Below are 17,835 nucleotides of genomic sequence, written 5' to 3' on the forward strand. Positions count from 1 at the left end.
GCAACTCAGGAGAGCTAACGTGCTTGATGCACTAGCATGGGCCCGAAAATACGCTCAAATCCTGGCCCATGTCAGTGTGTTGGGTCATGTATTCAACAGATCTAATGATTACTTAAGAAGTCCCTTGGAATTCCAAGAAGAATTCAAGAGCCCAGACCTGGGAGATGCGGTCATGATGATAAGAAATTAGACTGTGGCAGAACAGCCACATGGCCCTGTGGTGCTAAGGGGAAACGCGTACTGCTGCCCAGCTCCTGGACTGGTCCACGTTTGCAATCTGCAGTAAGGCAACCTGTTCCCTGTACCATGCTGCTAAGAGGCCAGCTCCATGGGCTCGGCCTCCTTAACCAACAGCAACACAAAGGGGTACACTGGCCGCTTGCAGCTCTGAGCAAGTATTACTCTCTCAGAGCCTCGGTTTCCTTCTCTGTAAAATACCAATGCCTGCTAATCCAAGTGTGAGCCTCAGTCCCACAGCCATGCTTTACCTGGGAGCTAGCTAGCAATGCAGAATTCCACCCCACCCCAACGGATTGCATTTGAACAGGATCCTCTCATGATTCCTGGGCACCTTACAATTTGAGATGCTCTGGCCTTAGCCCCAGGACCTCGGGGGTCCTCTTTCCAGTTCTGGAATTGTCCAATCTCATGAAGTGGTTTCCAGAGAAGTTTTTCTTTGCTGATAAATGGTTTTTCTTCTTTCTTACACCTCTGCTCTTGGCGTAAGTAAGTAGGTCTTGGGAGACTTACTGCCTCCCCTGCCAAGGAACTCCAGTTTCAGTAGGTATTGGATTTGCCTGAAGAGCTTGTATAAAATGCAGATTCATGAGCCCCATCAAGAAACACCGACTCAGTGGGGGCCAGAGAATCTGCATTTCCACCAAATTCCATGCATTTCCATTTTTATTATGGAACATTTCAAACATTTAAAAAAATAGACAAAATAGTAATAATGAGCAATCGTGTTTCAAAATCCAGCTTCAACAATGATCAACTCAAGGTCAATTTTGTTTCACTCAGATCGTATTTAAAAAACGATTGTATGTAGACCTTCCCTGTGTTCTGAGCTCCCCCTCATCTAACCACCTCTAGTCCATTTTTTTAAAAAAGTAATCTCTCTGCCCAAAGTGGGACTCAAACTCATGACCCTGAGATTGAGAGTCACGTACTCTGTGGGCTGAGCCAGCCAGGTGCCCGACCTGTAGTCTCTTAAAGCTCAGCTTGTTCTCCTTGAGGGCAAGAGTTGTATGTGTTGTATTGTCTTGGAGTCCCTAGCACCCGACACTGCCTGGCTCATGTAGGCACTCAGAAAATGTACGCAATAGTGCATTAAAAAGAACCTTAAAGTAAAATATATTACCGTCTACCTGGATGGTTTAAGATGGAGATAATTGGAACCACCCTATCCCCCATTTCTTTTCAATTATTTGCCTGTGATGCCTTTTTCAGTTCGAGAAATTAAGGCCTCAAAATACATCTCACCAAAGTGAAAGAACTGGCGGGAAGTTTCCAGAAGTCCTTGTTGACATTCGTTTCGTACTGGTTTCTACATTGCATAAACGATTTTTGTGTTTGTGTGTGTGCGGTAGGAAAAAAGGTAGGAAAATAGCTCTGGGGAACGAAGATATCATCTCATGGCCTGTTTTACTCTTTAACCTGGTAATACGTCTCTTTAGAGCTCCTGAGGTATTCAGAATATCCTGTCCAAGGCAAGGTCTTCCCACAGTGGTGAAAGGCATTCAAGTTTCCTAGGTGGACAGAGCCATGAGATCCCAAAGGTACAGTCCTGCCCTTTCCGACCATTTGTTCATGGTGAGGCTAGATCTGCGAGCTCTCTCGGACTGGTATGCTAAATAATACCAGGGAGAGTGAGAGAAGAAGCAGGATCCAACGGAGAAAAGCTCGGCAGTTCCAGAACTCAGCACAACAATCAAGGGATAAAGCGGTAATTAGGCCTGATTATCATGCAAGGCAGCCCCGGTTAAATTGGAATGTAGCCGGAGAGACGAAAGGCTGGATGGAGAGTTTGCTATGCAGGAGACATGCTTTGATGTCTGCAGGGAAGGTTGTGTTTCATTCAGCCCTCCAACCAACCAAAAAAACATTGCAGGAGCCATAAGAAACCTTCTAAAATGCAGCGGACGGGAAGCTGGAGTGGAGAGCAAGGGGCTGGGTCCGAGTTCCCCTTGTGTGTGTGTGTGTGTGTGTGTGTGTGTACTTAGATGCCTTAGATGCCTCTTTTCTCAGATCTCAGATTTGCTCCAGCCTCTTGGATATGTCAGAAGACAGGAAAGGAGAAAAGGAGCACACGCTCCAGCTACTAACTCACCGTCCGGGGCTTAGCACAGTCATATGCCAAGGAAAAATGTGTTGAAGCTCGCGGAAGCCTTTTTACCTGCTGTGGGGAGAAAGCAGAGGAAAGGGGGGTAAATGACTCTGGGTGTCCGAAGAGGAGGCCTTGAACTCTGCTGACCGTGGCAGGCGGAGTCATCGGAGTCTGCCGGCCACCAGAGCTTTGTATCAACTTATGTAGGAAGAAGAAAATGAGCCAAGAAAGTAGGTTAATCTCCCAGAGAAACACAAAATAGGTAGCAAGTACCATTTTTACACCTTTCCCTCTTTAATTGCTTCCAACCCAGAGCTGTGAAGCCCAAGGAATTCCTTCTGTGTCCTTACCTTACCTTGTAGGGGTATCCCCGATCTAACATGGTGTTTTTGTACCTGGGCTTGATGCTCAGCTAGGCGCCCTCCCCAAAGCAACCCACAACTTTCCTTTCCGTGCAAGGGATTTTCCGTACAACTTGGAATTGGGAGAGATCAGCTTTTTATCAGCTTTCGACTAAATCACTGACGGGAAAACAATAGTCATGTTATTGTTCTACTCATTCACGGGGTGTTCACTGGAGGAAGTGGGATGTACAATCTTGATTTTGCATGAAGACGGTCCGTGGAAATACAAAAATGCAACATGGGAGAGTAAATGCAATTTCTTCTTCTCAGATGTTTCCAAAATAAGATCCTCTCGCCGCTATGGCATACCACCCAGACACGCAGTTCAATATTTCTTTTCAAAAGAGATGAAGGAAGTTGCTGATCAAGTTATCTTGAAGGAACCAAAGGAGCGTGGATTCCATATACAACACATTGCTTCTTTGGTTTATCTCAGTTTTTTCGTCCTCTGTTCCAAGAGACAACCTACAGAATCAGCTGTTTTGCTGTGATTTTTTTCTGTACCCCCATTTTACTCTTAAGAACTGCATAAAATAATAATGACATGTATTTACCATGCAGGAAAGAAACCATGAATAACTAAAGGCACAACACCTATTGCTTCTATCACTACTGGCATTGCTACAATACTTGAGAAATTGTGTGAGTGAAGGATGATTCTCTGATGTAACAGGCTGTTCCTTTTGTCCCCGTCCCTCCTCCCCCCACTACCAAACAGTGTCACTTGATTTAGGAGAAACTTTACTCCATCCCTTCTATAAAATTCCCTGAAATTACTCTTGTGGTGTGCAGCATAAATTTAGGATAAATAAATTGCACAAGACTGAAAATACCCTTTCAGCTATCTTATTTTGTATAATAAATGAAAATGAATTGTGGAGTTGTGTTTTTACTCAGCATAAAAATTAAGAGAGGGGGGGGGGACAGGGAGGAAGAAAGAGTCTTAGCAGCTGTGTGTTTTGTGTTTTTTTTTTTTTTTTTAAATAAGAAAATAGCATTCCCCAGAATTTCCAGTAAAACCCTTAAGATTTAGGCAGTTCATCCCTAAAGTATGTGTGGGATGCTGGGAGCTCCCGGCTTTTCCAGGCAACCCCCCCCCAAAAAAAAACACCCCACAAAAAACAAAAGCAGATGGCCTGCATCTGAACGGATCAAACTCCCCAGGGGCCAGAGCTCTCGGCTCTAAATGCTAATAGAGTGAGTAATCAGAAACCTACATTTGGTAAATTATTTATCTTATCTCTGGAACTCAGCAAAGCATAGAAGACAGCAACTTCTGTAGAAAGATGTTGTTGGTCAAGAACTCCAGCTGGAATTTGTACTTTTACTAGAAAAGGGAAAAGTTCAGAGACCAGTATGGCTCATGAAGCAATACTTTTTTTTTTAATGACCAAAGGCAAAGCCAAGGAAAACTGACATCACAGTTCTGTGGAACAGGTCTGGTTCATGTTTTGTCTAATGGGCCTTACGTTCCATCTGTATTAGGGTAATGGCAAAACAAACCAACAGATATTAAGGATCCCTGAAGAGAAGGGAGTAGGTTCCCGCACTCCCCATCTCTGCCGGTCCCTTGTGAAACGCAGCCGGCCAGGGTAACTAGCATCTGAAACTTGAGCTTCCGGCATCAGAATCACCTGGAGGGCTTTTAAAACTCAGATTGCCAGGCCTCACCCTCAGAATTGCAAATCCTGTAGGCTTGCAGGGGTGGGGCCTGGTAATTTGCATTTCTGCACTTTTGAACAAATCTTCGTACCACATTTTGAGAAGCACTGGCCTGGGGGGCGGGGGTGTCTTTCCGCAATCTGGTTTGGTTCCCGTAGAATCCAAGCACTCTTCCTCAAATGAAATGTGTAGATTTGCAAGCTTCAGGCCTATAATTGGGATTTTGACATGGAATTAGCCCTAGTAATGAATCTTAGCCCTTTCACTTATCTTACAAAATGTATTAACTTGATAAATCAATTCTATCCATGATGAACATTATGCTGATAGCATATACAATTGCTTTGTGTCCTCTGTAGTCCCATGCACTTTGGGGTTCAGTAGAACCGAGCAAATGAAAAACTAAAGCCTTCCTGTGAATAAATATGGTTGCATAATTTACATTCATAATTATAAACACCTTAAAAGTTTTATTTTGTCTCTGGATACAACTTCAATGGTTCGTTCATATTGTGAACTCAGTTCTGATGGACTCAATTGTGCAAGCACAGGAACTCAAACAATTCCTTTGCCTTTGCTGCTCTCCTTCACACAACAAATACATCTGGAGCATGTACTGTAGGTATGGATACCAGGCGATAAAAACATAACACAGGGTATCAAATCTAAGGGGAGATGAGACCAAATGATACAAACCACATGGATTAAAAGAATTTCCCACCAAGTGTTATAGTCAGGTAATGCTTTCACAGAAGGAGGCACTTGAGTTGGGTCTGTTCAAAATCCTTCTATGGCTTTCAGTCACCCTTCAGATAAAATTCATATTCGACATAATGGCATACACAACTGTTTATGATCACCTATGGTTAGCTGCTCAATGAGATTTCTCTCCACTCCTTTTACATCCCAGGGGCCATACTCAGCGGCAAAGTTCAAGTCTGAGGATGGGGGGTTGCCTGACAGGCTCATTCAGAAGGCCATGTGACTCTTGTTCTCACCGTCCTGAGTTTGAGCCCCATGTTGGGTGTAGAGATTACTTACATAAACGAATAAATAAAAACTTTTTTTAAGAAGCTAACCAAAAGTCTTTTCTTGTTAAAATTTTTTTAAAAGTTGGTTATATGTAAATTTCAGATGTAACTGACAATTAATCCTCTGTCGAGCACCCTTTCACTTTCTTTTTCCAGGGCAGACTAAACTCTTTAGAAGGAGTGTTTTGGGGGGCAACTGCAAATGACTGCCTCATGATCCTTTGAACTTGGCTTCAATGAGCAGTTAGTTGTGTACACAATGAGTTTCACCATCCTTACTCTGTGATTTTCATGACAGTGCAGATCCAACTGAAAAATAACCATTTTCTTAAACCTCACAGCAATGCAAACTTTACCTCTATTTTAGGCTTCTAAAATTTTGGACCCTACTCATGATACAGTGGGGTTTTTTTCTCTCATGCAAATTCATGACTCTGGGTGTTGACACATGTCGTTCCTTCATGCTAAAATTTGAATTTCCCTATCCAGTCCTTTGACTGTTGGATTCCTCTCTTCCTATTTATGTGTCATAAATAGAAAAGGCTACCTCCTCTCCAAAGCCTTCCTCGACCCTGGAGATTAGGTTTGGAAGGTGTCAAAACTTTCTTTGCAGACTGTGTCCTAACTCTAGTCACTATAAAATAAGTGTTTGACCGCGTGAGAGGTGCTTTTTAAATGTTTGTGAAGAAACAAGCCAAATAGAGAGAGGCAGTGTATAAGCAAAGAGAGATGGGAAAATACAGGTTTGATATTGGGGACAGCAAGTTCCATCCTGCCCTTACCGTCTCCTCACATCATCGGAAAAGAAAGACATGGAATTACAGCCAGAAGACCTCAGAATGGTTGGGTTTTAGTTTCCTCATCTGTAAAACTGGGATAATGATAGTACCTGCCTCACAGAGTGGTTGGGTTGGGGGTGGGCGAAGTGTTTGTAAGGCACTTAGCACTCTTCTTGGCACATAGAAAGAGCTCAGTAAATGTCAGCCATTATTGGCTCCATTAGATGAATTCCATACTTTTGTGGAGCTGTCCAACGGCTCACAAAGGTAATGTTTCACAGGTACCTGAGTAAGTAATTGGGATCAAACTATTACCCAGATTTAGACACAAGATATAGGTGGCACTTTGGGGCTTTTCCATGTTACTGATGATTCTGAGAGTAAACAATTCAACAGTGACATCTCCTGGGACTGAGACTACCCCAAAGATACGGGTGGGGGAAGGAAGGGGTAGGGCATGATCTGTCTTCATACCAAAATGGCTTCCTGGAGAGAAATAGTTTTGTTTTGAGCTCTCCAGGGGCCATGATGAAGATCAAATGAAGGGAAGTTCCAGAGAAACAGTTTTAATTTAACATTTAAAAGCTTCCCAATAAGTATAGCTATATGGCACAGGCTGCCTTGTGAGGTAGTAAGCTCCTTTTTAGGGAGGTCAGCAGGGCTTGAATAATCAGAAAGGATGTTCAAGGATCCTCAGCTTTAAGATTTTTTTTAAAGATCTTATTTATTTATTTGACAGAGAGAAGTCACAAGTAGGCAGAGAGGCAGGCAGAGAAAGGGAGAAGCAGGCTCCCCACTGAGCAGAGAGCCCAATGCAGGGCTCTTGATCCCAAGGCCCTGAGATCATGACCTGAGCCAAAGGCAGAGGCTTAACCCACTGAGCCACCCAGGCACCCAGCTTTAAAATTCTTGATTCAGGAATACGAAAGACTATTAAGTTTCTGTTCCAACCATGAACTTGGGAGTTCAAAGACTTGGCTTCAAATCTCATTTCCCATTTGGCTGTGGGATACTTGCTTAACCTATCTTTGCCTCAGTTTCCTTATCTGAAATGGGGATAACAACACATATTTTCCTTAGTATCAGAGGATTAGATCTTTTAAAATATATTAATTCTTGAGCACAGTTAATATAGTTCACACCTGATAAAAGGCAGCTATTTTTATTATTAGGTTCAATGTTCTGTCATGTGTGTGGTCATACAAATTTATATCAATATCTAGGAATCTAGGATCTTTTTACCTGAGAAGCTTAATTGTCTATTACCAGTCCTTTCTCTGTGTTTGCATGTCTGAGTTCACTCATTTTGGTTAATCTAGGCATTAGCCATTCAGCTATTCCCAGAGATTAGGTGGCAAGAGTTCACCTCTAAGCCCAGAGAATGTGTGCTTTCTGGGTAGGTTCCAGAGTAAATGCCCTTTTCCTTTAAGTGACATAAATAGTCCAGTCACTGTTTCCAAGCTCTGCTAAGAAGAGGAACAGACCTGTTTCCTCTAGTGTTCCCTGAGTGCTGATAACTGGATGCCAAGGAGTTGGCCAGATCATGTGGGATGGGCAGCTGTCTACATCGTGTAATTTAAGGGGTTTGAGGAAATCCCCCTGCTTAAAATATCTTCCCCCCAATGGCTGGGACACATGCCTGAAATGTATGACTTACTCTTCACAATGAGGTGCTGCTGAAATCAATTGTTATCCAGGAGGAGACTGACATTCGGCCATTACCATTCATTAGCACCTCAGTTTAAATTAATTTATCAGGGGCGCCTGGGTGGCTCAGTGGGTTAAAGTCTCTGCCTTTGAATCAGGTCATGATCCAGGGTCCTGGGATTGAGCCCCAGGTGGGGCTCTCTGCTCAGCAGGTAACTTGCTTCCTCCTCTCTCTCTCTGCCTGCCTCTCTGCCTACTTATGATCTCTGTCTGTCAAATAAATAAAATCTTTTTTAAAAATTTAATTAATTAATTAATTAATCAGATTAGTTGGTTGACTATCCCAAAGATAAGCAGGCACAAGATGAGTTAAGTTTTAGTGAGGGAAGCTGATCCCAAAGGGTCTGACGTATGGGGCACTGGGCCACTTACACGAGGGGCTGTGAGGATGGTAAGAACAGTTGGGGGACAGCAAGGGAGGTCCGAGGTGAAAGGCAGGAGAGGTAAAATGTTGATGGGGGTTGGAGAGGTTCCAAGCACTATTCCAGGATTTCTCAATTTGAATATTACTTCAGTAGAAGACATGTTTATTATTTATTTTTAAGTAATAGCTATACCCAATGTGGGGTTTGAACTCACAACCCCAAGATCATATTCTCCACTAACTGAATAAGCCAGGTGCTCCAAAGACATTTTTTTTTTTTAAAGACTTTATTTATTTGACAGACAGAGATCACAGGTAGGCAGAGAGGCAGGCAGAGAGTGAGCAAGGGAAGCAGGCTCCCTGCTGAGCAGAACCCAGAATGGGGGCTCAATCCCTGGACCCTGGGATCATGACCTGAGCCTAAGACAGAGGCTTTAACCCACTGAGCCACCTAGGCACCCCGCTCCAAAGACATTTTAAAAAATAACGCTTCTTTTTCCTTTAGGATTATTTTCTTTTTTATCTTTTTTTTTCTTTTTAATATTTTATTTATTTATTTGACAGAGAGAGAGAGAGATCACAAGTAGGCCAAGAGGCAGGCAGAGAGAGGGGGGAAGCAGGCTCCCTGCCAAACAGAGAGCTCAATGGTGATGTGGGGCTTGATCCCAGGACCCTGAGATCATGACTTGACCCAAAGGCAGAGGTTTAACCCTATGAGCCAACCAGGCATCCCTCTTTTCTTTTTTTAAAGATTTTATTTATCTTTTTTTTTTTAAAAGATTTTATTTATTTATTTGACAGAGAGAGATCACAAGTAGGCAGAGAGGCAGACAGAGAGAGGGGGGGAAAGCAGGCTCCCTGCCGAGCAGAGAGCCCGATGCGGGGCTCGATCCCAGGACCCTGGGACCATGACCTGAGCCGAAGGCAGAGGCTTTAACCCACTGAGCCACCCAGGCGCCCCAAGATTTTATTTATCTTAAGAGAAAGAGAGAGGATGAGTTCTGGGGGAGGGGCAGAGGGAAAAGTAGAAGCAGGCTCCACACCCAACAGGAAGCTGGCTGTAGGCCCATCCCAGGACCCCAGGACCATAACCCCAGCTTAAGGCAGATGCTTAATCAACTAAGCCATCCAGGTTCCCCCAGGATTATTTTCTTAGATTATTTCTGCAATATGAAATTCCCAGGTTAAAAATTTAAAAATTTGGGGATACCTGACTGGCTCAGACAGTGGAGCATGTGCCTCTTGGGGCCAGGGTTGTGAGTTCCAGCCCCAAGTTGGTGTAGAGAGGGACCCCCCACTCAGGGACTCCCTGCTCAGTGGGGAGTCTGCTTCTCCCTCTCCCTCTGTCCCCCACCCCAACGCGTGTGTGCCTGTTCTTTCTCTCTCCCAGATAAATAAAAAATCTTTAAAAATAAATAAATCAATAAAATTAAAGTAACATTTTGATCACACAATGCTAAAATGCTATAGAACCCCCAGTTTTTTGTAAGTGTACTTGGCCTAAAATGTGTTTGTATAATCTATATAATTGTCCCTGCAGAAGGTCATTCATTCATTCATTCCACCGAAAGTTGTTGATTTTACAGCAGATGCCGGGTGCCATAATAGGCAGTGGGGAGGCAAAACAAAATCAGCAATCCCTACCTTCATACAGTCTAATTGCTCATCAATTTGAGATAATTTAACTAATCTCGGGTGTTGCCTCTTTCCACTGCATTCCAGACATTCTTATCCTTTTATTCCCCACGACTCTTCAAATTCTCTTGAAAAATACTTAATCTGTCATTTTATACAGTCTTCTGAAGAAGTACCATAGCACTATGTTTGTTAAGCCAATTCGAACATTACAGTAAAATGTTGCTGTAATTCTCTCTCTCAGAGAAGGCCAATCTGAATAATTTGGTTAATTATCATTTTTAAGTCACCATATACTGAGGACCTATGAAATACTTGCCAATTATTGAGTTATGTCTAGGAGGGAGCTATTATTAGCCCCAAATTACAGACAAGGAAACTGAGTCTTTAGAGGTTAAGATTACACAACTTCTAAGTGGCTGAGTCAGGATTGAAACCCATCTCTGTCTGACTCCAAAATCTGGGCTCCTATGGAGCATGAAAGGGTAATTTCTTAAACAAACACTTTAATGGCTAACATCTAAAGATGGTTATAGAGTCATCTAAAAATAAGATTGTCTTGTCATAGGCTTGGATGGGAGTTTCTGGATTTCAGAGCCAATATTTTTGTAAATTTTTTACAAAGTATATTGGCTGAGAGGCGCCTGGCTGGCTCAGTCAGCACGGCAGGCAACTCTTGATTCGGGGTTATAAGTTCAAACCCCACAATGCGGGTAGGTTTTCCTTAAAAAATAAATTAAATTAACCTTTTAAAAAAGCAAATTAGTTGTCCAGGTACATAACAAAGTACCATAATCTGGTGGCTCAAGCAACAAAAATTCATTTTTATCATGATTCTGGAGACTAGAAGTCCGAGATCAAGGTGTTGACAGGCTTGGTTTCTTCTGAGGCCTCTCTTTTTGGCTTGGAGATGGCCATCTTCCCTTCTTTGGCTTCATGTGGTCTTCCTTCTGTCCCTAGGTCCTTATCTCTCTCTCTCTCTTTTTTTTTTTTTTTGTCCTAATCCTTATCTCTTCTAAGAAAGACACTATTCATATTGAACTAGGGCTCACCCACATAACCTCATTTTACCTTAATTACCTCTTTGAAGGTCTTATTTCCAAATACCCATTCTGAAGTTCTGGGAGGTTAGGAACTCAACATATGAATTTTGACTTGGGGAAGATGCCATTCCAGCCCATAACATAAAGTGAACTAAAGGTGCGAATCATTACATGAAGAGAGGTGGATAAGGGTATGCTTACCATGCCTTTTATCTTACTTTAACTGTGTTCACTCCTATAGTTGTTTAAGAAATACTTATGAATACCCACTATGTTCAAAAATGGATACTAAGCTAAGAAAAATCTGTGGAGGACATGGTCCCTGCCTTCCAGGAGTTCACAATCTCTCTGAGGTGCCATTTAGAGACCATAGGTTCTCAAGCTCAAAAACACATCAATGTCACCAGGAGAGTTTGTAAAAATACAGATCACTGGACCCCGCCCCTAGAGTTTCTGATTCAGTGGATCTGGAGTGGGCCCAAGAATTTGCATTTCTACCAAGTTTCCAGGTGCTGCTGGTTTGGAGAGACCACATACTTTCAGAACTACTGAGCAAGACATATGAACATCACACGTGACGTATACAATTGAGGCAGCACAGGTGCTCAAAGAGCAGAGAGGGGCCATTTTCTGTTTTCATGCTAAAACAGCTGAGGAGACAACTGGGAAAGTCCCTTTGCACCTGAAAATTACCCAGAAAAAGTTTTAGCATTGAGACCTTGACCCTGGAAACATATTATGGTAAGAAGAGATGTATTGTCTATACCATTAATTTGCTACTTGGTAAATACTAACCTTTTATTACTAATTATATCTCTATAAGAAAAGAGAAAGTGCTTAGGGGTAGCAATCAAGGTTGGGCTCTATCTTCACTCTGATAATGCTATGGGAACTTTGGCAAAGTTCCTGTCTCTGAGATTTGATTTTGGTCATCTAGAAAACTGAAAAGATTTTATGAGAAGATATTTAAGTTTCCCTACAGGTCAATCTCTGTGATTCTCTATCTTGCCTTACCACAATAAAAAGATCCTTAACCAGGAATTAGGACCATACCTTTTGTCTCTATGCATCTCAGTGGTACTTAACACAGTACCTTGAACACAGTAGCTGTTCACTGAATGTCTTATTGACTAATTGACTGAATCACTCAGAACCAAAGCAAGACCCAAGAGATTCTTGTCTCACTGCTATAAAGATGATAGCTTCCCCTTACCTTAAGACTAACCCTTACCACACAAGCTTAGCTGTCAGAAGCTCTGGTTTTCAGCAGCCATTCTTCTTTGCCACTACTCACTTACAGGGTTAATTTTCAACATTGTTTCAATCCCCATTCATTTCTCTTGGGCGCAATATTGAAGGAAATTATCCACTGATTCCATTGTTTTCCATTCACTACCTTGCTTCCTGATTTTATTTACTCTGGCTCATGGAACTCTGCTTTGCGTATCACCTGTTATGCACAAAGAGCTGCCCTAACATTGTCTGTCCTCTTAATCAGCATATTTTCCATGAATTACAGCTTGTGACTCTCTCACCTGTGGACCTTGAACAAGTTATGTGACTTCCTGTGTATAATAATTAAGAGGAAAAGATAAATATGTGTATTATACAAATATCTATGATACATACTATGTATGTGCCATATATAGGGCATACGTAGTGATTAATTAGAATAGTTCTTAGCACATAGTAAATGCTTGAGTAATATTAGATATTACCTCTGTACCTTTGCCTATACCTACTTCATTAATCCTTTGGTTTAGGAACCTGGCAACCTTAATTTATAAAAGTGCTTTTCTGAGAGGGGTGCCCAGCTCTTGGTTTCAATTCAGATCTTGATCTCAAGGTCGTGGGATCAAGCCCCACATTGGGCTCTGTGCTCAGTGGGGAGTCTGCTTGAGATTCTCTCTCTGTCTCTCTCTCTGCCTTCCCCCAGCCGAAGTAAGGGAATACATCTTCAGGGAAGAAAACTACCTTTTTTTTTTTAGTATTTCATTTATTTATTTGATATGGGAGAGAGCAAGAGAGGGAACACAAGCAGGGGGAGGGAAAGAGGGATAAGCAGGCTTCTGGCAGAGCAGGGAGCCTGATGCCCCAAAAAGTACCTTTCTGAGAAAGGCAGAAATTTACTCTGAAGTCTGTATTCTCCAAAGAGCAAACAGCCACTTGTCTTTTCATTATAATACACAGTGAAAGTGGCAGGGGCAAAGATTAAGGCAGGAGACATTCACAGGATCTTATGTGTTCTCTTTTGGGTTTAATTCAATTTAGTATTTTAAAAAAGTGTCTATTTAGGGGCACCTGGGTGGCTCAGTTGGTTAAGTGTCTACCTTCGGCTCAGGTTATGATCCCAGGGTGCTGGGATCGAGCCCCACATCGGGCTCTCTGCTCAGCGTGAAACTCCCTTCTCCTCTCCCTCTGCCTCAGCTCTGCCAACTTAATCTCTACCTATCAAATAAATAAATAAAATCTTAAAAAAAAAAAAATCGTCTGTTTAGTACCTCCCGAAGGGAGGTGCCTGATCTTAAATAGTTTAAAATGTGCCTGATCTTAAAAAGTTTAAAATGTAGTCTTTGCACTTGAAGAGCCTATGATTTCATTGGGGAAACATGGGTCCTTTCATGGCAGACACTCGATGCTCCCTGCTTTTAAAGATGATGCTGTGATGACAATCAAAGCTTAGATAAAAGAATATGATTCTGTCAGATCACTGGTACAAATAATTGCTGTGCATTTAAGAACTATCGACTGGAAGACCAGGAAAAACTGCAGGAAGGCCAAATGGACTTGAGTTAGTCAAAAAGGATAGACTGAACTTGGGGATACATATGTAATTTGGGCAAAGTATGCAATCAGCATTGCCTTTACAGCCCTGCACAAGAGGACTGGCTTTTTTTTTTTTTTTAAAGATTTTTATTTATTTATTTGACAGAGAGAAATCACAAGTAGGCAGAGAGGCAGGCAGAGAGAGAGAGAGGGAAGCAGGCTCCCTGCTGAGCAGAGAGCCCGACATGGGACTCGATCCCAGGACCCTGAGATCGTGACCCAAGCCGAAGGCAGCGGCCTAACCCAGGTGCCCCGAGGACTGGCTTTTTGCCAATAGAAATCCCATTCATAAGAATGACTTCAGAGATAACCCTCATGACTGCCAATGATAAGTTTGAGTCTCAATTAGTGAGTGACTATCTCTCTAATAAAGTAGCATCACTGAATATAGAAATAAGCTGAACTTATCCAGGGAAAAGTAATATCATTTCTGTAAAGAGGACAACACAGGGGCGCCTGGGTGGCTCAGTGGGTTAAGCCGCTGCCTTCGGCTCAGGTCATGATCTCAGGGTCCTGGGATCGAGTCCCACATCGGGCTCTCTGCCCAGCGGGGAGCCTGCTTCCCTCTCTCTCTCTCTGCCTGCCTCTCTGCCTACCTCTCTGCCTACTTGTGATCTCTCTCTGTCAAATAAATAAATAAATAAAATCTTTAAAAAAAAAAAAAAAGAGGACAACACAGCTGGGGCACCAGGGTGGTTCAGCCAGTTGAGGGAACCAACTCTTGGTTTGGCTCAGGCCCTGATCTCAGTGTCATGAGAACAAGTGCCTAATAGGGCTCCATGCTCAGTGTGGAGTCTGCTTAAGACTTCCTCTCCCTCTTCTTCTGCCCTTTCCCTAATTATGTGCATACTCCCCCCACCCTTCTCTAAAACATAAATAAATAGATCAAAAAAAAAAAAAAAAAAGGAAAACACAGCTCATCCTAGAGTGAGCAAGGCTGCAGTTAGACATTTTTTTTTAAAGATTTTATTTATTTATTTGACAGAGAGAGAGACAGTGAGAGAAGGAACACGAGCAGGGGGAGTGGGAGAGGGAGAAGCAGGCCTGCCGCTGAGTGGGGAGCCTGATGTGGGTCTCCATCCCAGGACCCTCGGATCATGACCTGAGCCTAAGGCAGATACTTAATGACTGAGCTACCCAGGCACCCCTGTACTTAGACATTAAAAAGAGTATTTGACAAAGTTATATATTGAGGGCCATAAAAAATGGTTCCATGTGTGTAATACAATTCTGGTTTGGCTGTGGTGAGCTTTCCATGTTTGTTTTAGCAGCACCCAACCTAAAAAAGAGAGCTAAAACAGAATTGGAAAAGAGGAAGTACATGTTGAAAATGTACGTTTCTCCAAATTGTCAAGTAGATTTCATCCAAACATGTTAATGCATGTCTTCTTCCTCATGTGGATCTTGAACACCTTATGTGTCGGCCACAGTGTAAGCTATTATTCCTAAACCATCAGCTTCAAGAGATGATTTGAATAGAGAATCTTCCTGGTTTCTTCTTCAGTAAAGACTGAAATAAAGCCTACATCTTTTTCATCTCTCTCTTTCACTTTTTGCATCATGACATCAGGAGGTCCTACTGTACTTAGGACCTCTGGCTTTCTGCTTTTGATTTAAAGAAACTTTTTTCACGTTAAGATTTATTTATTTATTTTAGAGACAGAAAGAGTACCAGCAGGAGAGGGAGAGAGAATCTCAAGCAGACTCTGCTCTGAATACAGAACCCAACAGGAGGCTCAATCCCGGGACTCTGAGATCATGACCTGAACTGAAACCAAGAGTCCAATGCTTAACTGGCTGCACTACCCGAGGCACCCTTGACTTATTTAAAGACACTTTTATTCATTAATTTCTCACATTATAGGGAATGCAAAAGAGCAAAATACAAAGCATCTTTTGCGTTACTGAGCCTGTTACTGAGCCTGTTACTGAGCCTATTCCCTCTCTCCTTCCTACTTGTTCATGTCTTACTCATCCTTTAAAGATTTTTTTTTGACAGACAGAGATCACAAGTAGGCAGAGAGGCAGGCAGTGAGAGAGTGGGAAACAGGCTCCCTGCTGTGCATAGAGCCCGATGCAGGGCTCCATCCCAGGACCCTGGGATCATGACCTGAGCCAAAGGCAGAGGCTTAACCCACTGAGCCACCCAGGTGCCCCTCTTACTCATTCTTTATTATCCACATTAAGTTCCACATCCTCCTGGAGACTTCCTTGACTTCCACCTCCTGCCCCTGTGGATGATACTCTCAGAACTTAATCATAGAATACCTTGTTAAATCCCTTAAACTAATCTTGCATTCTTTGGAAAAGTGGAATGTTATGGCCGGTAAGAGATGGTTCTACCACGTGGCCTTCAGCAAATTAACTTTCTTAGTTTCTGTTTATCTGTAAGCCAGTGAGGACAGTAAAACTGCCCATGCCATAAGATTTATATAAAGATCCAAAGAAAGTGCTTAGAAAAATGCCTAGGACATCTTTGACGCTCTAGTGTGGGGTGCTATTCAAGTATCTCTTTCTGTCCCTTTCACTCAACCTGTGTTCAGCACTTAGCCTTCATGTTCAATGAAAAGGTGGTTTCGGGGTGCCTGGGTGGCTCAGTTGTTAAGTGTCTGCTTTTGGCTCAGGTCATGATCCCGGGGTCCTGGGATCAAGCCCTGCATTGGGCTCTCTGCTCAGAGAGAAGCCTCCTTCTCCCTTTCCCACTCCCCCTGCTTGTGTTCCCTCACTTGCTGTGTCTCTCTCTGTGAAATAAATAAATAAAATCTTGAAAGAAAGAAAGAAAGAAAGAAAGAAAGAAAGAAAGAAAGAAAGAAAATGTGGTTTCTGCCCTTAATATGTTTATAATCTATTTGTGCAGACCAAACACAGAAAAGTAAGACTGTTTACTATTTTTTTTTTTTTAAAGATTTTATTTATTTGTCAGAGAGAGAGAGGGAGAGAGTGAGCACAGGCAGACGGAATGGCAGCAGAGGCAGAGGGAGAAGCAGGCTCCCTGATGAGCAAGGAGCCTGATGTGGGACTCGATAAAATGTCACATATTTGGATGTTGGGGAGGGGATTGTCTGCCATCTTTTTTATTTTTATTTTTTTTTTATTTTATTTATTTGACAGAGAGAGATCACAAGTAGGCAGAGAGAGAGGAGAAAGCAAGCTCCCTGCTGAGCAGAGAGCCCGATGCGGGACTCGATCCCAGGACCCTGAGATCATGACCTGAGCCGAAGGCAGCTGCTTAACCAACTGAGCCACCCAGGCGTCCCAAGACTGTTTACTATTAAACAACAAATGAGATATATAATAAACACGCTTTCTCTGGGATCTCTCTGAATGCTTAACAAGATGTAACACGAAATCTTTTTTTAAGATTTTACTTATTCCAGAGAGAGAGAGAGAGAGAGCACAAGCATGAGCCGGGGTGGGGGAGACAGAGGGAGAATCAGACAGCCCCCCTACTGGTCCTATCATGACCCAAGCAGAAGGCAGACGCTTAACTGAGCCATCCATGTGCTCCTATCATGAAATCTTTTTGAGCAACTTTTTTTTTTTTTCCACTTACCTAGATTCACTCTGGCTTTTCCAATTTTTAAAACAGCAATTTAATTCTTTTTAAAAGATGGCAGACAGGATGCCTGGGTGGTTCAGTGGGTCCTGGGATTGAGCCCCACATTGGGTGGGCTCTCTGCTCAGCAGAGAGCCTGCTTTCCCCTCTCTCTCTGCCTGCTGCTCTGCCTACTTGTGATTTCTCGCTCTCTATCAAATAAATAAATAATACCTTTAAAAAAAAAGGGGGGGGGGCGCCTGGGTGGCTCAGTGGGTTAAGCCGCTGCCTTCGGCTCAGGTCATGATCTCAGGGTCCTGGGATCGAGTCCCGCATCGGGCTCTCTGCTCAGCAGGGAGCTTGCTTTCTCCTCTCTCTCTGCCTACTTGTGATCTCTCTCTGTCAAATAAATAACAAAAAAATTAAAAAAAAAAAGATGGCAGACAATCCCCTCCCCAACATCCAAATATGTGACATTTTCTCGCTTTTTTTCACAAACACACAGACATACACACACATCCCA

Source organism: Mustela nivalis (genome assembly GCF_964662115.1).
Source record: "Mustela nivalis genome assembly, chromosome: 5".
In the NCBI taxonomy this organism is placed as follows: Eukaryota; Metazoa; Chordata; class Mammalia; order Carnivora; family Mustelidae; genus Mustela; species Mustela nivalis.